This window comes from Euprymna scolopes, chromosome 2 (assembly GCF_053919585.1).
Source record: "Euprymna scolopes isolate OS-2025 chromosome 2, ASM5391958v1, whole genome shotgun sequence".
Taxonomy (NCBI): domain Eukaryota; kingdom Metazoa; phylum Mollusca; class Cephalopoda; order Sepiida; family Sepiolidae; genus Euprymna; species Euprymna scolopes.
In genome coordinates, this window is record NC_136483.1 from 62062666 (window position 1) to 62089780 (window position 27115).

The 27115-nt window shown below is 34.5% G+C and overlaps 1 protein-coding gene across 4 annotated transcripts in view; it reads left to right on the forward strand.

The window, feature by feature from the left end:
• LOC145291514 (ceramide kinase-like protein) overlaps positions 1 to 27115 on the forward strand; it is a 149812-nt gene that overhangs the window by 10929 nt on the left and 111768 nt on the right. Inside the window, exon 1 of one of the 4 annotated variants that reach the window (XM_080137507.1) lies at positions 255 to 347. The exons of 2 other annotated variants lie outside the window; for them this stretch is intronic. The gene's annotated coding sequence lies outside the window, so the exon portion shown is untranslated. Of the gene's footprint in view, positions 1 to 254; positions 348 to 890; positions 1044 to 27115 lie in introns of those variants that run through there. One more of the 4 variants, XM_080137500.1, reaches the window with a different exon arrangement.

Consider the following 27115-nt stretch of genomic DNA (forward strand, 5'->3'; position numbering starts at 1 on the left):
TTAATTAAAAAAAAATAATATTAAGTTATATACTTGTCATGTTTAAAATAGTAATATATCCAAAAATTATGAAAATTCATCCTGTAGAAAGTTGTTTATAGTTAAGTTATTTTTACGGAAATTTGGGTAAAATTTCATTTTTCTTAGATGTTTTAAAGTAAACAGCGAAGAGATCACACACAGGGTCACAGGGGACATAACTCAGAACGGATTACATCTTATAGCGACTAACATTTTAGGCTTTTCTTTCCTTTCTTTTTTCCTCACTAAAATCAAAATAGCAGTTGTTCCACTCGATGAATTTTCGTAATTTTTGGATATATTACTATTTTCAAGATGACAATTAAGTAAGTTTACTTGACAGGGAATATTTTTTAAAATGCGATCTGTCGACTCTATCTTAACAAGCACCTTTTTTTCTGTTTACTTTTGTTCTCGTTGCTTTTAAACCGTAAAGACTGTTTCGGTAATTTCCGGGACTGAGTTGTGATACGCCGTCAATACTCGAAACTGATTCCATAATAACTTAAATCCTTTGGGTGTCTGTTTTACAAAAGCCAAATTCTTTGACGCCACAAATTAATATCTTCAATTCATATTAACCAAATATGCTTCCCAAAACTAACTGAAACCGCCTTTTCTTTCTTAAGCCACGGATGTCCGTCATCGACCTCTTACCCGAGAAAGGAAAAAACTTATACTTTTTAGACATCATGTGTGTGAAACGTGTTGATTCCTAGCTTTGATTGCAATGTTAACGTTTTCTAAATTTATATAAAAAGGCCGATATTTGGAGTGGAGAGAGAAAGAGAGAACTACACACTCAAATGAGGCATCGTTTTTATCCTTACCCTCCCCCTTCCCTAACAACTGTGGATGTGTGTAATTTTGCTATTTTCTCACGCTCTTCTGTGGGTCCTAGTGAACAGCTTTAAGGACGTTTCATTGAAGTATAGAGACTGTTGAAATATCTCGCCTATTTCGTTTGGTTTTCGCCCATGTTTTGGATAAAACCGACTATTTGGCCTTGAATCATATCGAAGGTATACTTTTAAACTCATATTTGAATCGCTGGCAGACATTTTCTTTTGTTTTATTTTATGTTAAAGAGAAAAAGTTTACTTAAAATAATGATTTCAGTTTTGAAATGGGATATTGACAAGTGATGTTTATAGCAAAGAAACAAAAAAATTTAAAAACAAATATTGTTCCAACATATGCATTCCAAAAGTTTCTCTGATTCTAACTTTTTTTTTTTTTTTTACAATGGAACCATAAACCTTCTATGGTTTGCGTGTCTATCGAAGAGTCAATCGGGTTAACAAAGTTTTCTTCATGAATAATTTCGTCATGTTCATATTTTTCATGATCGAATGGTCCTGACCTTTATAGGCTACCTATCCATGTGATAAAATTTGTGTCCCTGGTAGGATCCACAAATTAACTATCCGAAGTACCTGCTCCCTGCTGTCAAATCTGGTAATATTACACAAGTTCGAGCCACGTTAGACGGCTCCAAAAACCCAGATCCCATTCTTGGCTCGTCCTCTGTTATACTTTCGCTTAAAGTTTTTTTTTTCTTTTTTCGTCAATCCCTCCCAGCATGATGGGATGATTGAGATCTCTGCAGACCTCACGTATGACATTCATCAACTACTGTATGTGTAGTGCATCACCTATTTCTATTCTTATAATGGGCGTCGGTATCTCAAGGCTCCAACAAAATATTATCCACAATCGCTGGCATAATCCATTATAAGACAAAATTAAGTAATTGAATATTTTTTTTAGCAAACTAAATAAGAGAATACACGTGTTTAATTAAAATTCTTTATCACGTAATTAAATTTTAATCTGTGATTAGGAGAATAGTTCTATTTATTGTATAAAATTAAAAATAAAAAAGGTTTATATTCTTTAAAATTATAAAACCTTTTGTTTATATTTAAAATTAAAAATAAAAAAAAAGTTTATATTGTTAACATTACACAAAGTTGTATTCATATTGTTTAAAAAAATTTAATCCTGGATATATTGTTTAAAATAAATAGTGTTCATTAGAAAAAAAAAAATTTAAGTTGTGTTTATATTGTTATTTTTGGAAAATAAGTCCTTCTTATTTAAAACTGTTAACTTCTGAAATACCGATATCATTGTTTACATATTGTTGGCATAGTAACATAACAATGATTATTAGATAATTCGGTTCTGTTTATGCGATAAAGGATTCGAGAGTATTTTGCCACCTAAACTCCTGTCTTGCCCCGAAATTTAGTTCTGGTTGCTACTTCGCAGACAGGAAAACGGTTTCGATGCAGAAAAATCTTCCTTTTAACATGAAGTCATAAAAAAAGAGGGGATACTTCTGCTGTGTACAGACCGTGCTGAAATGTTATTTAGAAAACCGTTCTTAACATGGAGAGGGGCTTTAACTATTCTGTACTTTTATCTAACAATTTAATAAATAAAAAAAGATATCGTAAAAATTCAATTTATTTTCTAATGTGAATTATAATGAGGACTACTTTTCTGCATTGACACTGTCTATGCAGTAGCAATCAGAACTGAATTTTAGTACCTAATTTTTACTATAAACATTTTTTGCTTTTACGACCAATCCAAGTTTTTAGTGGATGAGAACGTTTTACTTTTTAGGCAATTATGTGTGAATCTTTCCACTTTAACTTATGGTTAGTGGTAAATAAATTTAGTTAACTATCTTAACGAAATTTTTACAAACTAGTTAAATCGACAGCACCTTTTATGCCCATCACCATCATGATCAAGGATTTATCTTGTGTGACTTGAATTAACCAATCAATCACAACCATTTAAAATTAAAGAAAAATTGTCTGCTTTGAATATTAAAAAATGTGTGAAATTCTACAATTATAAGCAAGCCCCTTATTGGCTGATTGGCCACCCACTGTCTTTGTTTAGACCAATCAGATTGGTCGAGATTTTAACCGCCGAGCGTTAGACTTGGCGGGTTTTTATTGCCTTTTTCCTTTTCACCAGTTCCAGACAGGCAGCTGTGGAGGAAAGATGGAACTGAAGTCTTTCATCAGAGGCATTTTAGCGCCTCTATCCTTTGTCTCCTTGGGACGTTATTTTAAAGCCTAAATGATTAGGCTAAGTTATTATTATATATGACTTTTAAAGGTCAGAATTATTGACCAGTCTTTAATGACTTTTCCTTCAAATCATTCTTTATGAACTTCTTTGATGTCGACTCTAGTTGAGAATGGAATCTTTCATCAGAAGGCATCATAACCCCTTCAAATGGTTGTAATTAATCTGATCTTTAAACAGTACTGAACCCAATTCCAGTTCCTGGTGAAGATAAAAGACTATTACCTTTTGAGGTGTTACCAGCTCTATACAGAGGCAAAATAGGCATTTCCTTTTTTTGCAATGAAGAACGAATAAAATGTGTGTCGAATTTTAGTTTGTTGTAATTGTTAATTTTTTGCTGCTGTCTTGGAGCAAAAACAGGCGAGAAGATAATTTCTCATAAAAAAAAAATAGCCGGTGTTTAGTTTTTATATCTACTCAAAATATTTGCCCACTTTACAAGAATTTATTTTTGGTTTATTTTTATTTTATTATATTTTTATTTATTTTATTTTACTTTCCAAATATATTTAACGTTAAAGTGTATTTGTTCTGATACTATATACTTTCACTTTTCTGTCAGTGGAGAAATCATTCAAAACTGAGGCAATTTTTATTTTTGTCGCAATCTAGAGTACCACTTTTGGGGGAAGACGAATTTATAGCAGTTATAATGTTTCTTTCTTAAAGAGCTGTCCTTGTTAGTCAATTTGATCAAACACTCGCCAATCAGTTTGTAGAGCATATTTTTTTTTATCGCTCCAGACAAAGTATGAAGTCACTTGATGTAAGGAGCTAACAAGAACGAAAGCTGATTATCACAAAGACGGATGATGCCTATTGACCTTAGTTTTGAAAAGACCAAAGCTGTAGGCAGATGGAAAACAGTGAGCAGGAACACTTTCACAACCTTTTAGTTCTTGAAAAGGAGCTATTCGAATAGGAAGCTGTATTACAATGGGGTATTAAACAGCAAGACCATTAGACCAAAGTCAAACGAGCTTGAACAAAGGAAGCGAGGAATAAATTAGACAATTTTGAAGAACACACGCCATAATAGTATTTATTTGGTTGGTTGTTTTTGTTTTACGGCATATCAACTCTTTTAGGGTTATTTAATGCCGAATCCAAAGATTTTGAAGAAAATTTTTTTTAATAGAATATATTTGTTTTCAAGTCGGTTTCTATTTAACCCATAGTTGGGACCCTAACAGGTACTACCACTCCGGGTCAGAGTGGATCTGGGAGCAATGGTAATTAAAGGGTGGCTCCACACTCCCCAAAGCCCACAAGTTGGGGCCTCACCACTGGATATAGTTTAAGGTCATATCCAGGACCAATAATAGTATTTATAAAAAAAATTGAAACTAACAACATCACATCTATGAGAGAGAGGTTGCAGGGGATAAGAAAAGGCGGGGCCAATCAAACTAAAGATAGGGTTTTGCAATTTATCATGAACCTTCAAATGGGACAGATTCACCAGCCCAAATATGGAAACAGTTCTCCATGCATGATCTGATAGTAGATCTGAAGAGATAAAGAATAGTCTCAGGCGTGAGAAACTGTTTAGAGCGATAGTGGAGAAGTAGAAATAACAATGGATTTAATATATGAACTCCAAGAAAAATTTGATGAGAAAAAAAGACCAAGAAGTGTTAGTCGATTTCTTATCGAGAGCAGAGCCGTACATGAGAATCTTAGGAAGATAAGATAATAGTTAAGTCTTAACAGGATTAAACAAAACAAGCCATTTCTTACCCGAGCCCAGATCTTCTAATTGGTTTTAAATCAGAAAATATTGAAATCAAGGGCAAAGTTAAACACGCAGTCATTTTTTATCGCAGAGTAAATCAATCTCTCCAAGAAGAGACAATAAGTACTGGGACAAAAATAAAAATTGCTGCGATCTAGACAGAATCCTTTTTCACTGACCGAGAATAGAAAAAATAAAGATAAACCCATCCAATATATGTCACGATAACATACATTGAGTGGGTTTTAACAGTATTTTGTATACTTTTTTATTTTTAAGTCATTATCAAACTTTCAAATTTAGGTGTCAGCGTGCCGCCATTTTTCTTATTCGCACCTATTTCTAGACACTGTATGTTTTATAAACCAATTAAATGTTTTAAAGTGAGTAAAAACACTAAAACCTTTTTCAGATATGTAGAAGAGTAACTTATTTTGCCTTTGCAAACATTTGTCTCCTATATAATAAAAGAACTGCAGAAATTCCCCTCTGGACCAAAGTATCATAGGTTCATAACAATAGCTGCCACATACAAATTCAATACATCTAACCTAATAGCCACTGTCTTCTGGAGCTTTCGAACACCATTTTAAACACATTCAATCGTGATAATAAAATGCTACATTGCATCCAACAAGCAACACCATCACAATTGCAACATCTTCAGAGGAAGGAGTTCCTACTTTTCTCTCTAAATATTAAGTCCTGCCACTGCTACTAGTTGACACCAGGAACAATTCTACATTTTCCTATGTTATTGAGATTACATTGATCGTAACTGCTTACTAGTTACGTAGACATAGCATAATCTTTCAGTTTTTTGATACATAATTAATAAAGTCTCCCTTGACATAGTCCGCCCATTTTAATTGACTGAACTCAAAATATTCTAGAATCCTATTCTTCCATTCTTCCCTACATTAATGAACGGTTACTAAAATTGAAATATGGCGAATCGGCTAAAATTTTTATTATACGAGATTTGCAAATGCGGGCTCAAATAAATGTCCATAATAAAATTAAACACTCATGTTGACACCGTTTTCAACCTGAGGTATCCACAAGTATTGAAAACATAAGAAATATACATTTTTTTTTTTTTTTTTTTTTCCATTTCCACTAAGCCACAGCAATGCGTGGCTGGGTACTGTTAGTTTGTTTTATTTTAGACCACTTTTCCGTGTAGATTCTAAAACCAACACTTTTAAAAAATGTTATTTACACTAGACGAATTTTTTTCATTTTTAATGGTTGCAACTGATTGGTTAATTTGAGTTATGTGAGACAGATCCTTGATAGTGATTGTTGGCCGGCGTAAAAGTGTTGTCCAGTGAAATAAAAATTTTCGCCAAGATCTAAACAGTTATAAAATTATCAGGGACTTTTTATTTTCTTTTTCTTTCGTTTTTTTTAAAAAACACTAATTGTCAATTTAAGATCTCAAAACCAGAAGCCGTTACCACGTTTTCTCTTTAAACAGATTTGTTTTTCTTTTTGTACCAAAAAAACTGTACGTTTTGACACAAGCGATTTTTAGTTGTACTGGTCTAGTGTTACCCAAGAGTCATTTAATTTTCACTTTTGTTTCTCTTTTTGTTTAAATTAAAGTTAAATTTAATTTAATGCCAATTCGACATAAGGGGCTACTATTTGGGATCATATCTAGAAGGGACTGTTAGTAGATGAGTGGCAAGATTTTTATTCACATTACATTTAAACTTCTGCATGTTAATACAATCAGGGAAGCCGGAAACAGTGAAGGGTAGGGTTTTGCGGCTTGATGGGTTAGCCGGGCAGATGTATATCGTGGGGGCACAAGTACTATGAGTTTATCAGACCACATTCCATTAAAGTTTTTGTAAAATAGGCATAAATGTGCAACATTGCAGCAAAGGGTCAGAGGTTGAAGCTTAATAGTGTTGTTTAGTCATCAAACTATTTATTGAACCAAATTATTATTAAATTATAATTAATTTTCTTGTTTTAATTTCTATAAAATTATTGGGTGTAAATAGATTCCAAAGCCTTCAGTCTTTTACTACACAAAACATTTTAACATATTAATATGGCTAACTCATAAAAAAAAGAAATGGATATTTAGTTCAATAACTATTTGATTAATAGTACAAAAAATAAATTATCTAATTTAATGTCTAATTATCAAAGTTACGTCGACCGAGAAAATACACACATAAAGTTGTCTCATATTTTTATTAATATAGAAATCAATTTGAAAGTAACTTCTTGAATTAAAGTTTAAATGCAAAAATGTTGATTATTAGTTCCTAAACAAAGTTATACGATAGTTTACTACTTTTTAGATGGTCCTTGTATTATTGTTATATTCTGCAACATCTTTCAAGCTGCAGTGGAAAGCAGACAAAGTATTGTCTCCTTTTCTACATTTGCAGACGATTGGGTTGGTTTTGTAACCCTATCTGGCTATAGCAACTTTTGAATGCCTGCATTTTTGTTCTCGAATGGTTGAGTGCTTTCTCACTGGTTTTCTGAGTTCCATTTGAGGGAGGGTCTCAAAAGTGGGTATTCCCATATCAATAGGAGGGTGAGGAGCATTTTCTAGCCCTCTGGTCCACAGTTGTAGTCTGGTCTCTTCCTGAGATGTTGTTGGTGGTTTAACATGGCTGAGAAAGTTTCCCCTTCATTTCAGTCATTGGACTGTTGGTTCACGTCTATAAAGGAGATGGCGTTCATGACCAGTAGCTTTGTAAGCTCTATCCATTTGGCAACTTTCTGTCCCATCTTGCATCTTCAGGTTGCTGAACTTCAGGCAACCAGTGATCAAACGATAAGTGTTGTCCAGTGCTGTGTTTGATAGACTGATTTTTGAGGACGTATTCTCAACTAGTATAAACAAGGCTTACCTGATGCATAAGACTATTCTCCCCCCACCAAAAAAAAATGTACTATTAAGGCTAAGAGGTACTTAAGGGTAGGTTATAATGACTTATGAGGCCGGTTTCCAATAAATGTTTATTGCGATTAAATTTGAAAGGAACTGGGGATGCACTCTTGCGGCCAAAAAGTTCAAATGCTCCCAAAATAGCTTCTTTTTTTTTTTTTAAATCTCCCATTTCATAAAATAAAATTTTTTAACAATGTCTGTTATCGAGTGTGATGTCGTCAGCAAATATACCCATCTCAGAGACTATTTTATCAGGGAGATTATTTATGAATATAAGGAATAATAAAGGTCCAAGGATCAACCCCTGAGGTACACCCGCATTTATATCATATTGTTTTGACGTACAATAATCGAGGACAACCTGGATTCTTCTCTTACTTAAGAAGGATTTAATTATGTTAAGTATTCGCCAGTAATACCATAGAATTTGATTTTCATGAGAAGACCTAGTCTCTCCCGCTTTATCCAGTTCATTGTATACATACATTCAAAGATTACAATTAGAATATCTGCAGTAAAATGGGCTTGTCTAAACCCATACTGTTGGTCGGACAGAAGTTTAGCAGCTGTAAGGTGGTGGACTAGAGCTTAATTATGGACTCAAATATTTTTGTGAATAGAAGGACGAGGCTAATGGGGTGATAATTTAATGGGTCAGTTCTTTTGCCAGAATTCTTGTAAACTTGTACCACAGAAGCGGTTTTCCTGCAGTCAGGAAAGCAAGATTCGTTAAAGCATTTGTTGAAAAATTTGGAGAAAACTGGAGCAATCTCAGCAGAGCATTTTTTTTTAAGTACAGCTGAGATGAAATCAGGACCACATGCTTTTGAGGTGTCTAAGTTGTTTATGATATCATGTACTTGAGAAGGGGTAATTTTCAGATCATCTATTGTGGTTTCTCTCTGCAGAGGAAAACCTGAGAGAGATTGGTTTGCTGGGTTCAAAGTAGAGTTGCAGACAAACCACCGGGCAAATAGATTAGCCTTCTCAGTTGCTGTGCAAACAACGTCCAGATTGTTGGATAATGGGAGAATTGTTGATACTCATTATTTACTACACTGTTATAGATTTTCCAGAAACTACAAGTTCCTAATTTCTGCACTTCAATGCATTTTCTGGTGGTTTCAGTATGTTCTCTCTTGGCTGTGGCTTTCTTATAATTACTTCTAGCTTCTATATACTTTTGTCTATTTGTACTGTATTTATATCGGATAAATCTCTGGTATACATGCTGCCTTTGAGCAATGGCGGCTGTGCAAGTAGAAGTAAACTATTGGAGAGAGTGAGGTTTTCTATAGAACTTTCATGTGGGAACATTTGCTTCAATTGCTGCTTTGAACCATTCAGTGGTCTCCTTTGCACACTGTTCAGCAGATATTTCCCCATGGAGCATCTCTGATGTGATCCCTGATGGCATCCGAATCAACCTTATTGTAGTACCTTGTTGTTTTGAGCAGTGGCTCTTATGTCTATCATTATCACAGAATGATCAGCATTCCCGACAGGGTAGTGGGCATTTGTTATGCAAACTTTAGGAACTGTGGTCAGAAATAGGCTCAGAAATGAGGCTTGCTAGTCCTGACGATTTGGGAGACAGGTTGGGAACGTTACTGTCTGTGTCAAGAAATGGGATATAACGTTATATGATGCTACCAGCTATGCCAGTATAGTTAGAGAAGTCAAGCCAACTACTGTGGTGGACATTAAAGTCACCAAATACATGTATTTGGGTGCTAGTGTCTAGGGAGATTGCTCTATATATACTGTCAGAGACGTGATTGATTAGAGTACAGTCTTGGGTTGAGGGAGAGTGATAAAGAAAATATAAGTAGCTAACGCTATGTTGTAAACTTAGTCTTAAGTATATGAAGGCCTGGTCGTCTGATTCTAGTTTAGATTCCTTAGTCATGGGAAGTGTGTCACAAAAATAAGCTCCAAGTCTATGCATGTCTGTCAGAGTCCTTACGACAAAGCGGAAGATAACCAGACATGTTAAAGTTGTTAGAAAGAATGGAAGCGTGCAATTTAGTTTCACTTAGTGCTAAGATATCCAGGGAGTTTGCTAGGAGAAATGATTCTACCTCGTCTAAGTTAGTTTTAAGTCCATAGATATTTGTAAATGCGAGCGTCATAGGAAGAGGCAAAGCATTGTTTGAGTGTGTGTGTGTCTGGTTTGATCGTTATTTTGGATTGAGATGTTATTTTTACAGTTTAAGTTTAGGGTGAAGGATGCTAGGCAAAGTGGATGTGCATTGCCACCATCATGCAACACAAGTAGACCATCAGCTGACACCTCGTGCACAGGACTGTGGCCTTAGGAATGCAAGGTCCATTTCCATGCACAACATGGCCCTACAACTGTCCCAATATTATACAACTGATGATAGAGCAGCCACTCTAAGTGCTACCAAAAAGTTAGGGTTCCTGTACTGTCAGCCGGAATACAGTAACCAAACTCTCAAGCCAGTACCCTCAAACCTGTCGGATAACAGTAGCCCAGTCCAATCATGTCAGCATACATGGTGAACCTCCGTAATGGGGAGGGGGTGATCACCTCAAACACACAAAAAAGGATTATTATTTCAGAAAGTATCTCCACTCCCATTGCGCCTATTCTCCTACCCGATCTGGAATCGCTCAGCACCGAGAAATGAAGCTCGTTTTGTAGTTTCCAGCTTCACGCGCACACGAGATTATGCGAGAACCTACGTAATAAAATGCTGGCTGCCATCTTTGTTTTTCCTTTTCTCGGCCTGAACTCACTCGCTGAGCACCCATGGTAAGACTTGTTTTTTCTTAGCTTCTAACCACACATGGTAAACAAGCACCCCCAAGGTGCCCAGTTTAGGGAGAGGGAATGAGGCAGGTATGGGGATGGCGTTCATGGCCATAGTCGGGAAACAAGGCCAAGCACTGAGTGTCTCTAATGAGTCCCTGTGGTTCCACCTCTGCTCCTGGCTAAAAGGAGTATGGAAGCCAGGCAGTAGGCAGAGCCTACCTACTCCTTAAGCAATTTAGGTTTTCAAACTGGTGATTTGATCGTGTCACTAGCTCTAGAAAGGTTGTTGATGAGGACTGAGTGCATATTATTATATTTGAGATTAGTTTTCTCCATTTTAATATCTATTTGTAAAGCTATGCCTTCCCATGTACCACTAAGGGAGATAATTGCGTATATATTCAAACAAACTCAAGCAGCAGCAAACTGTTCATTTTTTTTTTAATTACTTAATTAGTTTTTCACAAAATTTTGCATGCACGGCCATGAACGCAGGAAACTGACTGAGCCAGATTTATTTAAAAAAGATTTGGTTTGTATCCTAGAATGCTAAATTGTTTGTAAAAATCTAAAATTCTGTTCATTAACTTTGGACCAAAATTTACTAAAAGTTGTGATTACTGGTTATTAAACAAAACTGATGATCCCAGGAAAAGTATGCCCCCACTTTTGAGAAGGATTGAAAATGATCCCTAAATTAAAGACTTCACAATTTCACAAGTATTTAAAGATTATATTTATCTCCCTCCCACTGGAGGAAGATGTGACACAAGGAGCAAAATGTGGGAGGAGCACTCTGGCTTGCAAAAAATGCCTGGGCAGTCTCATCGGCATTCCCAGTAGAGGCACCTCAGCTGGTTAGCAATAAACCAACCCCTTTTCATTTAGAGAAGGGTAAGCAGAGAAGGATGGACCGCCTAGAACTGCACAGGACCAGCATCATGCCACAATCAATAGGAAAAAGGACATTTTAGAAGTGGCCTAGACTCTGTTGAATTTGATGCCAAGGTAAAAACTCCAGATACGGTTATTAGTTTTCACCTAAACAAAAGTTTGGATTGATGATTGTTTACATTATTCAAGGAGCAGTGATCACAGGGGGAGATAACTTATGTTTTACTTTGGGGTGAAGGACTCTTAAAACATCTTAAGATGAAACGTTTTTTAAAAAAAAGATTACTATTTTAAGCATGCCTATTGATAACTTATGCCTTTAAAATGCATAATAAAATGTTATCAGCAAAACTTAGGATATAACTGGTTTAGGATGTTGTGTGTTCTTAGATTACCTCCACTCATGCGGTTTGTGGAGACTTGAATGCTTTTTTTTTTCTCAAGCTAGGATCAAGGAAAAAAATCATTTCTCTAATAAGGAGGAATTGATGAGAAGAGATCAAGCACGACTATACCATAAAACCCATGAATCACCACCTCTCTCTATTGAGTAAATGTGGTATTATGGTGAAAGAATGAAAGGTACAACAATGGGTCAAATTGGATCCAGTTAAGAATAGAATGAACAGGAAAGCCACAGATTCCACTTCCTCACACAATTGATGGCCAAATTTATAAATGGAATATATCATTTTATTTACAAATAAATAATTCAAAGTTTAACACCACTTCTGTCTTCAATCATGGAGAAAAATCTTTCTAGACTGAGACAAATTTTATTTTTGTATCGATCCAAAGTGCATCTTTTTGAGGAGAGGAATCTTCCTAATATGAAATACTGGCTTTCTGACATATTTTATCTACGAGGGAATTCAAGTAAATAGGAATTTCAACTGTGTGATATTAAACACATCTCCATTTTTGAGACTGTTTCAAGCATCAAGTATTGACTCTATGAACGTCAGTTTTTCTATGTGGGAAGAGGGTTTAAAATGTGTGAACTGTGTGTCCTTTATCTTCCCATGTATTTTGGAATTACACCAATTAAGACAGTTGAACAAATCAATTGTATCTAAAATAGGCTGTTGCTTGCAGAATTCAAAGATCTTGTTCGCAGATATATCATAGTTATCTCCCTTGGATTAATTCTGGTCAATCTTAGGGAGTGCGCTCTCCTCTCTAGACGTTAAGAAACCTTATTTTATACATATCCACTTTCTAGCTGGTCTTTGAGGCTATTAGACAGGATTTGATCAGTTGTCTGTTTTTTTAATGTATGGAAGTCGCTTCAGGCAAGGCATGAAGCCACTTGATGTAAAGAGTTTTAAAAATATACTACTTTAATGCCAAAAGTTAATGAACGATAAGTGTTAAGTGATTAGATTTTTATCCAGAAAACAGAAATTCTTTCCCCTTTGTCAGAAACATTGGTCATAAAATGTGAAGAACAGTGGACAAAATAAGGGAAGCAAGTATTGCATGACCTTCACAAAGTTTGCCACTGCAGCTCTCTGGCAACTTTTTTCTGATAGAAGTCTTATGTGTTCCCAAAACACTACAATAAAAATTAATATATACTTACACTTTGTCCATGCATATTCTCTACCTCCAACCCTAACAACATGTGCTCATATTCATTGTATTTAGAAATGATTTCTGTGGTTATACCTCTTTGTACATAATAATACATACCATGTTACATGTTTCTATAAACCGTTTAGTATTTGTCTTCGACAAACTGTTTATGTGAGAATAAATGTATATCTATATAAATCCAACTGTTTTTTTTTTTTTTTTTGTTTTTTCACTATTGTCCTTTTCTCTTTCTTTCGTTACCTATGTCTGGTGTTACCAGATAAAGCTGTCTGAAGATATTGCTTTCCCGACTTAAATGCACGAAACATTGATGGTATTGTTTTTGTTTTTTTCCTTTCTTTTTGCAAAACTCAATTGTGTTCTGCAAAGCCAAAAACAAAAGCGACAATTTTCCTCTACAAAACACCCAAACTAAACAAGATGAATAAATATTTAAAGATATAAACAACTTAAAGCATGAAAACATTTACCAAAATAGCTGAACCCGAAGACAAAATAAAACTAAACATCATTTGAAGCATAAAATCTTTTTTCTAAAAATTATTGGATTCGGCAATAAATAACTCGAAAAGGGTTGATATTCCATAAAACAAAACAACCACACGTTACCAATGTGTTTTCAATGATAACCCAACTCACAAAATGGCAGCCTTGAATTTATGTAGGTGTACTAAGGGGTCAGTACTTGTAAAATTTCCATTTTTATTAGGGGTTTTAACCTGTATTAAAACATATTGTGAAAACAAACCAAATACAAATTCCAAGATATTAATTCACTGTAATTATTATTATTATTATTTTTTTGTCTGCAACAAAAATAAATATTTACAGTATGGAAATAAATTGTTTGTGAATGTTTGTGGAATCCATTTAAGGCAAAGTTAATATTTGGTTTGATATATTAAAAGAGTTATCATTTTAAGTTCTTCATGTGTGAAAGAAATTTGGAGAATGTCTTATGCTTCAGTCCATATGTGTCCTTCTGGTTTCTTTTTCCAACTCTCCCATCTACGCTTTTTTAAGTTTTTCATGTATAAGACCTCGATTGGATTCTGATTTGCCAAAAAGCCTCTGATGAAATCCAGACGAAGGAAAGGAAAGAAATAAAGGAAAAAAAAAAGGGAAGGTATTCCATAGTCGTAGCGGTAGTGATGGTACACCACAAATTCTTTTACATAAATGTTATCAGCTCCATTCTCCCTGGTACTAAAATACCTGATAATAATGTTATTTAAGAATTAATTGGCTCCTAATTAGTCTCTCATTTAATTTTACTGATGCCACAGAGTTGATGTTGATGGGTTAGGGGACACATATAACACTTTGGTATGTATTACTTAAACATGAAAGTAGCTACTGTCTGTTTATTGTTATTTGCCTCTTACCAACGAAGGCAAAATTCAGACATAGGGTTGGTTTTTAATGATGAAAATAAAAAAACGCAGCTTCTCAAAACGGGAACTCAGAACGGGGCAAAAATGAAAATTTTAATAGTCTAAAAAGAAAAGAGCAAAACATATACTACGCTTCATAAACTATGGACTTAGACTCGGTTTATTTATAGTGTCTGCTGCTACTAGATCAGGCTGTATAAAGATATTGGCTTCCTGACTTAAAATGCATCTAACATTGTTGTTAATGTTTGTTTTTTTTTCCCCCTTTTCACTTTGTAAAACATGTTATGTTCTGCAAAGTCAAAGACAAAAACAATTTCCTCTACAAAACACCATGAATAAATATTTGAAAATATAAAGAACTTGAAGCATATAACTTCTTTTTTTTTTAAATGACTGGATGCAGCATTAAATAACCTGAAAAAGGTTGATATGCCATAAAACAACAAAATTATTTATTGTGGGAATTCAATTCCCCAGAAATTGGTACTCTAGACGAGTATAAAAATATAGTCATGATCACGTCCTATCTGCACTTTTTGCTAACGATTCTTCAGACGATCAGTCATAAACAATTAACATTAATCAGTACTAAACCATTCCAAAAAGGAAGTAATGCCTGAAAAATTAGTCCCTAGAGACCGAACAGAACATACTATACTTTCATCCCACAGCCAAGTAATGTCCATAGTAACATTTATCGCATTGCCTTAGTTTTCCCATGCTTAAACAAGAATGCATATTCTTAAGTTGCGTTCATTCATTAGCTCAGTTAGGGAATTTTTTACCTTCGGCACCAAAACCAACAGAATCTAGGCCATTTCTGAAATGGCCTTTTGCTAATTCTATGCAGTTCTAAGAGGTCCACACTTCCAGACTTTACTTTCTCTTTTTTGAGAAAGAGTTAGTTTATTGCTAATCACCTGAGGCGCCCCTACTGAGGGATGTCGATTGCGATGCTGAGGCATTTTTTACAGGTCAGAATGCTCCTCCCAGTGGATGCTGGCTTTTCAATCCCACTTTCCGACTCTTGTATCACATGTTCCCATCGCAGGAGAGAGATAAGTAAATGATACATTCATTCAATCTGCATGTACAGCAATAAAAAATGCTATTCAAACGCGTGCATGTATCAGGCAAATTATTATCATAATTCCATATTGCGGTGAAATTTTATTTTTTAAATTTTATAAATAGGTATGTTTTAAGGGGGTTTTTTTTGTTTTGTTTTAATCATAGTCGTATCTCGGTTTCATTATTTTGTTTCTTTTTGGCGAAAAAATATTTAAAAAAAATAAAGATATCAATACAGGAATATTATTTTTTAAACAAAAAATAGCCATGAACTATATGAGAATTATTAAAAAGTTGTATTTGAATTATTCAAACTATTGTTCTCATCTTGAGTTCTATTGAAGGTTCCAAAAATCAATACTAGAATCATACCCAAGAACCTGTGGTGCAGTGGATAAAGTAATTCTAAAATTCAGTTATAAGTTACAATCATTTGGAAGTTGAAGATTCAAACATCAGTGCAAGCAACACTCAAAAATAAAATTGCGAATCACTTAGGACATTCATGGCTGGTGGAATGAGAGCATGCGGCCTCCATGGATTAAATAAAGGGTTCTGTTTGTAAATTCTGTGCAGATTTCCGGGTTCAACATAAAAATTCCTGAGTTTGACAAGATACACTTGAAGGTCAAAGGTTATCTCGACCGAAACATGTGGAGAAAAAAACACTCAAGATAGAAACAGTTCGAATAATTAAAATAATGCGAATTACCAAGACTCGTCTAAAAAAATTTCAGAAATATAATATTAAAAATTAATTCACAAACTCCAAAATATGAATATAAAACAATCAAGAACACACAAAATTTACACTTAATACGTTCAAATTCAACATAGTTGATATACAAAATTTTGCATATTCAATCAGACTTTTTTTTTAATTTTTACACATTCAATTAGACTTTAGTTAATCAATATTTTTTTCGTCCCGTCATGTGATCTGCATATAAATTGAAGTTGAATTTAGGATTTTTACCCTGATCCCTGCATTTTCAACATCCAAGACAAACATAGGGATAGGATGGTCATGTCTTTGAGTTTTTATTTTGATAAAACGGTTTAGGGTCTGTGTTTTCATCGGTGTTAAGATTAAAGCTTGGCATCAGTATGCTTACGTTGTAGACTTTTATAGCCTAACAAATTTATAAAATATATGTATTACATGTATATAAAGTTTGCAAGTGTTATATATATATATATATATTGTCCCTGGTTGCAATATAGATTTATTTATAGTATTCCACATAGCTTCTACCACAATTTGTAACATTTGGCAACCATTTTGAATTTTGGACTCATAAAATAAAATTGCTCTTCAAAAAAATACTGCTACTGAAAACTGAATATAAAGCATAGATGACTTAAGTCATGGTGTCAGGGAGTTCTACTGGGCTTTTGTAAGAGGATGCAATATTTACGCTATCTGATACACTGGTAATGAACACTACATCATTGAATGCATGAATTAACTTCTCCTAACTATACATAAGTAATAGGAAGATCCCAATATTTTTACTGATTCCATTCTAAATTCCCAGTTCTGATACAATTCCTGATTTCGATTCCTTTAAAATCTCTATTTAACTATATATATGTATATATATATATATATATAATTTCGCAGATTACCTTAAAAATTTATGAAACATTTTTTTTCACAAATGCAATAATACACTTGTAGGGGACTATAGATTTTAATTTTACTGGTAGTTTAAAATTTTTTAAATTATCATTTTATTAGTACCAGCAATAGAAAATAGTTTTTTTTTTTTTATTATTAAAAAAAAACTAAATTAAAAGAATCGTTTTTGCATTGGAAAATAGACACAATTTATTCTGATTCTGATCAAAAGTTTTGATTTTTCTAATTCTGATTAATCGTCCAAGCACAAGTAGATATGGCGTTCTCATATATAAATGCTATTAGATTAATGTTGTGAGAGTTCTAAGGTCAATAGGTCAACAATATTTTATTGTCTCCATATTGAATGAATTCTCATTTACTTTTGTGACACAAACAATAGTCGAAAGCGCCATTATTTTGAATAATTGAATCGAAACTATCACCTATTGTGATCTATTTATGATTTCTAATATAAAAGTATATTAGATTAATACCTTATTTCAAAGCTTAATAAATTGCTTAAATAGTTCTATGAAACCTCGCTGTTCTATTTTATTTCATTTTTGTATTAACACATAAAAAAAGAAGAATACAAAGAGAATATCAACTATGACAAAAGCTCAAACCATTTTTAGACACATGGTTGAATCTGAATGAAAAGAAGATTAACTTTGAATTTGAAATGTTCTTGCTATCAAGCACGTAGCAAAAAAACTTACAAAAAATTATTTCTAGATTCTAAAGGACAAAAACACAGGAACTTTCAAAGTTTCTAACCAAATTCCTATTTTTGTCTTTTTTGCTTATTAAGAACAGCGTGATTACATGTTTGTATTATTGTTAAATTCTTGTGTTCCAATAAATATTATCATTCACAGTGAAATTTTCTTGTTTGGGGGTCGCCAACAGAATCGACCACTTACCCAAGTTCCTGACTAAGTTGCCTATAGCCATTATATATAAACTCGTTTATCATGTGGCTGGCTTTTCATTTCAATGGTTTTCTTTTTATTTTCTGTTTAGCACTTAAATCGAAATCCAAATATTTGTATTTCGATTCTAATTAAACTGGCCTATCTGTGCTAGTGCCTTTTCTACTAAGTGATTCTTTTTTTATGAGGTAAAGGGAGTAAAGAAAGGACGCAGTAATAAAATAACGAAAAGAAAGAAAAGTAGGATTTTAACAGACCAGTTCGTATCTAATCTCTATGAATTTACTATATACTCATTTTATCAAAAAATGAAAAATGATTTTTTTTTCTTTTCAACAAATCGGTCAAGCATTGAAAAAATAAGATATTTTTATATTACAATAAAATTTATTTGCACCCACACAATCTATCTATATATCTATAAAAGTGAACATGTCTGTCTGTGTGTGTCTGTGTACATTTCTCTACGCAATAACTCTGTCAATTTTAAATCTACAGACTCGAAATTTGATATGCAGGGTACTGAGATTTGGAAAAATCTTTATAATCCGTTTTCGGCCCGAAATTTTGCTGTTAAGGGGTTAAAGTTCAACGATTTGACCTTTGAGAACTCTACCAAACTCCTCCGCCAATTTTGGGTATAAACAATTGAAATTTTAGATATAGGTTCCTTGGGCATGGATCTAACTTAATAACTTGATTTGAGCCCAAAACAATAACTGTTAAGGGGTCATAATAGGGGTCATATTTAAAAAAAATTGACCCTTTTTTTTTTTTTTTGCTTAACATACACCTCCAAACACCCAGGCAACGCCAGGCTGAAATGCTAGTATATCTATAAAAGTGAACGTGTGTGTGTGTGTGTGTGTGTGTGTGTGTGTGTGTGTGTGTGCACATTTCCCTACGCAATAACTCCTTGGACATGGATCTAACTTAATAACTTGATTTGAGCCCAAAACAGTAAATGTTAGGGGTCAAAGTTTAAAAAAAAAACTGACCTCTGCGGTCTCTACAAAATTACTCAGAAAATTTCTGGTCTAAACATTTGAAATTTTACCTAAAGGGTATTCAGAAATAGGGCAAGCTTTTTAATCGGTTTTGGTCGAAAATTTGAGCTATCAATATACAAATGTATGTATGTTTGCATGTCCGCCTAAAGGTAACAGATTTTCACAAGATCAGTATCGTTTTGAAGCTCGACCCTTCAGATAACAAATACCGGAAAATTGGCTAAAAACATTAATTTTTTCATCCTCAACTGGGCACTTTTCTGTAGGGAGGGGTCGCTTTTTTCGCCGATATTTTCGAAAGTCATCCCCTCTTTTCGATTGTCTAGCCTTAATTAAAACCTACGTCACTCCCGGTTTGATGGTGATCGTAACAGCAAAGACGTCACGTTTTTTTCCCGTGCTTTTCCTCCTTCATGGTACGGGTTCGAGCCTGCCTTCCGACTACCACTTTTCTTTTGCTCAACATACACCTCCAAACACCCGAGCAACGCCGGGCTGAAATGCTAGTTATTAAATCATTGTAGAATTCTATTCTATCAGAATTAGCAACATGTGGGTAAGGGGAATTTAAGTTGATCTTCTCAGCATGTCTGGGGAATTAATTTTATCCACCCTTGGACGGGTATTATTCTAGATAGTATATAAAATAAAAACCTGTAGGTTCAACAGTGATGCCTCTCAATGCTTTTATAGTATCGATCTCTAACAACAGATCAAATCCCAGTGGTTTACCACACACCACTAGAGCATCGATCCTAACGTAGCCACCGTTGTTTGTTGAAATAGTGACTACTCCTCTTCCGCAGCACGCACGGGGCGAGCCTCCAATAGTTAGGACGTCAACTTTTGCTGTTTTCCAGGATTGACATCGATTTGCATTTATTATTGTATGCAAGCATCCTGCGTCAATTAATACTGAACACTGCATTCCATCAACGTAGATGATAATCTTCAGGAGCACCACATTTACATCTTGGCCCTGATGCCTTGTCCCCTTGTTCATTTCCAAACAATCCTGGGCCAGTGTCCAACCTTGCCGCATTGGTAGCAATGAGTTCCATGTCTTCAGCAATCTCTCACTATGTGACCCTTGCAGCCGCATCTGTAGTAGTTTACTCCTGTGCCAGGGCTATTCCCAGTAGGAACAGCAGATTTACCATTAGATGGACTCACGGCTGCAACCACATGATGGCTTTGGTTCCTGGTTGACATCAGCACCCTTGCTCTTGCTATTAGGTTTTCCATGGCTAGGGTCTCAATTCTTAATGCCTGCTAGAGTTAGATGGAAATGGCATCAGGGAGCCCTATGACAAAAACCATTTTGGCAAATTTTTCTAGTCTGACTCCCTCGAAACCAGCCAGTCCAACCAACTGTCTGATATTGTTCACATAAACGTCCACCTGCTTGCCAACCCATTTCACCATGGTTAACTTCCTATAGGCTGTGAATGCACCATCCATGAATGTCTCCTTTAATCGAGTCTCTATCCGCTCAACATCCAGTTGGTTAATGTTGCTCATCTCCAAGTAGGTAGAGAGCCAATGCATCCCTCTCCAGATACAATGTCAGTAGACTTGCCACAGCATCTATCTTTTTAAGTCTCGCTACCAATCTTAACTTCTTCAGCCATGCCACTATGCCTCCCTCGCCAGTAAATGGCTTCACCATGTTGCTGCTTAGTCGTATCTCCGCTATGATAATGGCCAGAATAGCTTGAAGTGTTGAAGTAAAAGTTTTTCTTTGAATTGCCGAATACCGTTAAATGTTTGGGAAAAAAAAAAAAAAAGGTTTTCTTCAGCTTGCAATGTTATTGGTACATGCAAAAACAGCAATCCTTTTTCTTTTCCTGTTTCATCAATTATAGAAAATCCATCTTTCTTTCTTCTCACTAACACCGTATATTCAAACGACTCTGAGTCCACAAAAAAAAAAAAAACGTTCTAGCCAACGAAAGAAATACCGGCTTTTTATATGCCCAAATTTGACCACGTCTTAATTTGCATATGTCACTTTTTCGTTTCCTATCGGTCGAATTTCGAGTTCAAGTGTTGGTGATGTTTTCCAACATGCACACACCACCCTTGGACATTTGTTTCGATGACCGTTGTCGCATTAGAGACTAAATTAATAATAGAATGGTTATTAATAGCTTACTTCCTAATAAATGGTATATACAAGCTCTTCTCCATTTTTTATATGCGATTTTATTATGGAGTGAAAGAAATATAATAAATAGGAGAAAATGGACAAATTTAAAAGAGGAGAGAAGTTATACTTACCGTGATGCTTCTGTTAGCAGTAGTTAGAATGAGCAAGGCAATGCTATTTGTCCCTTGATTTCATTTCTTGTTTGAGTCAAGCCTCGCAGTAAATAAGAATTAATCAAGTTATAGAAACTATTCCAAATTACTAGCTATTCATGTTAAATATGATAAAACTGTATGTAATAATAATATATCACTCACCTAGATCTATAAGTACTGAGAAGATGGTGATAACAAATTAGCAAACTAGCTGATAAAAAGAGGAGTTCTGATGATCTGACGAATACAAGGAGAGGGAAACTGGTATAACAGTAACTGCCAGCCATGAAAGGAGAAGGGGTTGACACTTCATACTGATGTTATCAATTTTATTCACTAATCACTGAGAAAACTACAAAGAAACAGATATATAACATTCAAAAAGGGGACAAGAGAATGCATTTCAATAGAAAAATATACACAAGGAGCAAATGGACAAATTCTTAGAAGGGGAAGTCATAATTACCGTGTTGTTTCTCGGCTAGCAGTAGTTATAAGGCAGGAATGCTATTTGTCCCTTGATCCCATCTCCGTTTTCAGCTTGAGTCCCAAGGGGTTCCTTATGAAATTATGGAAACTATTCCAATTCCTTGGCCTTTTGGTTATGAGCAAAGTAGATTCTTTGTTTATATTAAATAAATTTGGCTAGGAGCAAAATGTAGTATCTGTTCTGATACTATACTTCATCTTTTGTGCTCACTTGGTGAAAGAGAAATGCTTTTAGACAGAGACAATTTTATTTTTATTCCAGTCCAGAGTTCCCTTTTTGGGGAGCTGGATTTTCTCCACATTTAAAACCGATTTTGCGCCTAATTCAACCCTCATGCAGAACTAGCTATTTAAGTTAAGTTGACAATGAAAATGTGTGTAATAACAGTATATAACTCACTAAAATGTTCATTTAGTGACCGTTACGAAAGACTCTGTACAGATCTCTGATGTACTCTGCTTTAACGTTATAACTGTCACTAAATGTGCTGTTAATTATAACACAACTTTGAGCATTTCTCCAAATTGCTTGAATAACCTTCAAAAACCATTTGGCCTTAGTTTACACAAAACTTACCAGATAATATCAATCTGTAAAAAGCTTTCTCCAAATCCATAAAAGTAAAATACATGGTTTTCTTTTTACTTATATATATATACACACACCCTGTGCCAGAATTATATGCAAATCGATATTTTTGTTCTAACTCCGATAGTTTTCAATGAAAATTTGTGAAACTTTGCATGTTATATGGCAACACTAACGCATGCGCAGATATAAAATGTTAAGCTAATCTGTGCAATAGTGAGCAAACGGCAGCCATTTTGATGACTTGCAGTTTTTTCAGCATGCCAACTTTATATGCAAGATGGGACGTAAAGGTGCTTTAAGTCAAGCCGAGAAGTCTAAAATTGTTCAAAGGCTCCATAATAAGATTTCCACCTTAGAAATTGCCAAAGAATTACACCGTAATCATCGTACAATCAAAAAATATTGTACTAACCCTCAACTTTGCAACGGACGTTCTGACAAAGGAAAAATTCATAAAAAATCATATGTCACATCGAACAATGAGCAAGATCAAGAGAGAAATTCGCCTTAACCCACTTGAAACTTGCAAATAAGTTTTTGAAAAAGCTGGTATTCCCAATGTGCCCAAATCAACTCGTTGCCGTATTCTGAGGACGATTGCAAAATTTGGAAAGCCAGAGGTCCGCCCTCAATTGAAGGATATCCACAAGAAAGAGGATGGAGTTGGCAAGAGATCACATGAAGGTGAATTTTCAAACTGTTTTGTTCACCGATGAGTGTCGAGCGACCCTTCATGGACCCGATGGGTGGAGGGGAGGATGGTACCATAATGAGAGTCTGCATCCCCAAAGGATCAGGCGTCAACAAGAAGGTGGTGGTGTGATGTTCTGGGCTGCAATCATTGGCAATGAGCTGGTAGGACCATTCAAAGTCGCAGATGGAGTGAAAATTACCGCCAAACTCTACATTGACTTCATTAAGGAACACTTGGAGCCCTGGCACAAGAAGAGGAATTTGGCATTCCGGAAAAAGATGGTATTCATGCATGATGATACACCTTCTCATTCTGCAAGGATAGCCACTGAATATTTGGAGAGAGTTTTTGCCAGACATGGGAAAATAATGCGATGGCCAGCTTGTTCTCCAGATTTAAATCCCATTGAAAATCTGTGGAGCATCTTGAAACAAAATATTTACTCCAGAGGAAGGCAGTACAATTCCAAAGATGACCTATTCTGACTGCTGCAAAAGACATTCCATCAGATGAAATCAAAAGTTTGACATTTTCAATGGACGAAAGGCTTTTTGCTCTTGTCAATAAAAATGGCAATTTTAAAATATATTGATTGTACTAAAAAACCATATTGAAGGTGTTTGTTCTTTATTATTGTTGTTCTCAATTTACAAATTCCTAGAATAATCAATGTTTCGATGATCTTTTAGAACTTCGCCATATTTTAGTATTGGTTTGCATATAAAGTTGGCATGCTGAAAAAAAATGCAAATAACCAAAATGCCTGCCAATTGTTTATTACTGTGCAGATTAGCTTAAAATTTTAGATCTGAACTTGTGTTAGTGTTGTCATATAACGTGCTAAATTTCGCAAATTTACATTGAAAACTAAGAGTTATAACAAAAATATCGATTTGCATATAATTCTGGCACGAGGTATATATATATATATATATATATATATATATATTCTATATATATCTATAATATAAAGCTGAATGTCTGTGTGTGTGTCTGGTCACGAATAGGCTCCTATATGGTTAACTATTTTAAAAAAACTGATTACATATAATGATAGAAGATATATCGAGACACAGGAATGGGTATGTTTGATCTGGCAGAACGGTGGTTCATTAAAATTGTGGGGTCTGCGTTCGCGCCTGGTCCACAAAGTATGGAAATAAAAAATTTAAAAATTAAAAAAAAAACGTTTACAAGTGTTTTTGATGTACATAAGAATACTTTGATAAGTATGTTTCAACTTAAATAGGGATGGTATAATAAAATTGTGGGGTCTGCATTCGCGCCTGGCCTCCATAGAATGGAAATAGGCACAAACTTTAATAAAGACTTTTCATATCTATCTGTGTAAGTATACTTTGATAATTATGTTTTAGTTTGAAGAAATATGGTATAATAAAATTATGGGGTGTTCGTTCGCACCTGACCTCCATAGAATGGAAATATGTCACAAAGTTTAACAAGGTTTTTTAATGTAGATTCACAGAATATTGTGATAAGTGTTTCAGTGTGAACAGGTATGGTATAATAAATTATGGGGTTTATCTATTTTATTTTTACTTTCATCATATTTTGCTTTGGTTTTGATACCCCCAAATTCGAAGCTATCTCTTTACAACCCTTCCTTTTCATAACCTATCACACTTTCATAATTCAGAGTCCATTTTCTGTAGGCTGTTTTTGAACCCAGTCAACGACGGGTACTTTTGCTAGTATATATATATATATATATATATATATATATATATATATATATATATATAATTTTTTTTTTTTTAAACGTAAATCTAAACTTCACTTTTTTCATCTGACTTATTTGCTGCTCAATTATTCTTTCACTCACGTTCACAACTTGATCTATCAAATTGTTTCTGTAATTACCTCTATGCAGAACTTGCTAACATTTCATAATTATACTAAGATCCAAGTCTTATAGAACAATCTCTTTTTATGATCTGTTTTTTTATTATTATTATTATTTGTGAACAATATCTGAACGTCTTGCAACCTTACCCTTCGTCTTACTCACAGATTCTCATAACACTTTTTTTTCTCGGTTATAATAACCAAGTCAGATATTGCTTTTGCAACTTTGAGATTTCCCGGTTCTACTAAAATTCAGTATTCAACAATCTCTCATAATAACATTTCCACACATCCCTCTTGTCCTATCTGTTGTCATTGCGAATGCACTTCTCTCCAACAATATCCATATTTGTCCTTACCATCGGTTTAGTTCATTCTCCTAGTCATCCCTTCTTAATACAAGAATAAAAAAGCATTGGAAATGCAAAAGGATATAGGGATGGTATGCCAAAAAGTATACAAACAAGATAGCTATGAATGGCTAGGCACATGGAAATAGAATTGCATCCAAAGTATAGCCCTATAGCTTTTCTCCAATCTTCATTCCGTGCCATCATTACGGTTGTAAAAAGCTATAGGGCTATACTTTGGATGCAATTCTATTTCCATGTGCCTAGCCATTCATAGCTATCTTGTTTGTATACTTTTTGGCATACCATCCCTATATCCTTTTGCATTTCCAATGCTTTTTTATTCTTGTTAATTAGTATTTTTACTTAGTCTTATTTTTAAACTTACATTCATGATAGTATTGTCTTTTTTAGGAGGTGGCTCATTGCCGCTTCCATTAGTAGCAGGTCGCTTCCTGCTGGGTTTTAGGTCTTTGGGTTTTGGGCCTTAGGAGTTGCCTCTTGGTCCTCCATCGGTTCTATATTACATAGAGAGTGCTACCGCCTCTCTGATAAAACAGTTAGAGTATTATAAAGTTCTAAAATGTTCATACCTTCACTATTAAATTTTTCTTGGTTCATTCTTTGGCGTTTTGGCAAAGATTTGGCAGTTTTTGATATTTATATTTATAATAGTTTGTGCATGAGGCAGCTTTTTTTCCCCTTGGGATCCCTGTTATACCGTGCTTTTGAGTCAGCACGTGAGGCAGCCTTCTTTTTTTCTGGTTCTTTGTTATAAAGAGCACGTGAAGCAGTTTTTTTCCCCTCGGGATCCCTGTTATACCGTGCTTTTGAGTCAGCACGTGAGGCAGCCTTCTTTGCCTCAGGATTTGCATGATACTTAATTTTTATTATTTCAGCATTTTTCTGATAGTATTCTTTTTGCTCAGATAATACCTTGACTTTGTTTTTTTCATAGTCTATATTTCTCTGAGCTTTTTTACTACGTGCTGACTTTGGCATTTTTTATTAAATGTAAACATATAACACTTATGTGTATCTTACTATAATATCACTTATCTTATAGCAAGACAACTCTCGTAGAATTGAGATACTGCCCCGTCACCAATAGTTAAAGTGTGGAACGGTATATACACCAATAGTGTAGTTGTTATCTTTATATGAAGTCCTAATCAGTGACAGTGTGAGGTTACTTGGTTAATTTATTGTAGTTTATTTTAGAAAACTTACTTGTTTTTATTAGTAGATTGTGTATAGTAGCCACAATATCTAGTTATTTTTGTGGCTAGGGCTTGGATTTTGATTCTTTTTGGTCAGCTTCCAGTGAGTTCTTAGAAGATGACTTTCTTGCAGTTTCTTTTGCGGTTAATTTAACTTATTTCCTTTGCCGTTTGGTGAGTTCTTAGAAGAACTGGTCTGATCTACTTTTCTTAGCGAGCGAAGAGATTCAGCTGCATTTAACAATGGTTGCTATAGTGTATTTTTGCGCATGCGTGAGAATTTCAAGTTTCCTCCTTATTTTTCAATAGTTTGACAGTAGTCATGTGTCTTTCTGCCAAGAGCGACAGACGTCAGTGTTAGCCGTGATCGTCTAGAGGTTAGAACCCCACGTTGTGGCCGTGCTAACCTAGGTTCGAATCTTGGTCACAGCATTGATATTTTGTACATATTTTACAGTCCAAAACCTGAAGAATTATTTGTTTTTATAACATTGTTTTTTGACG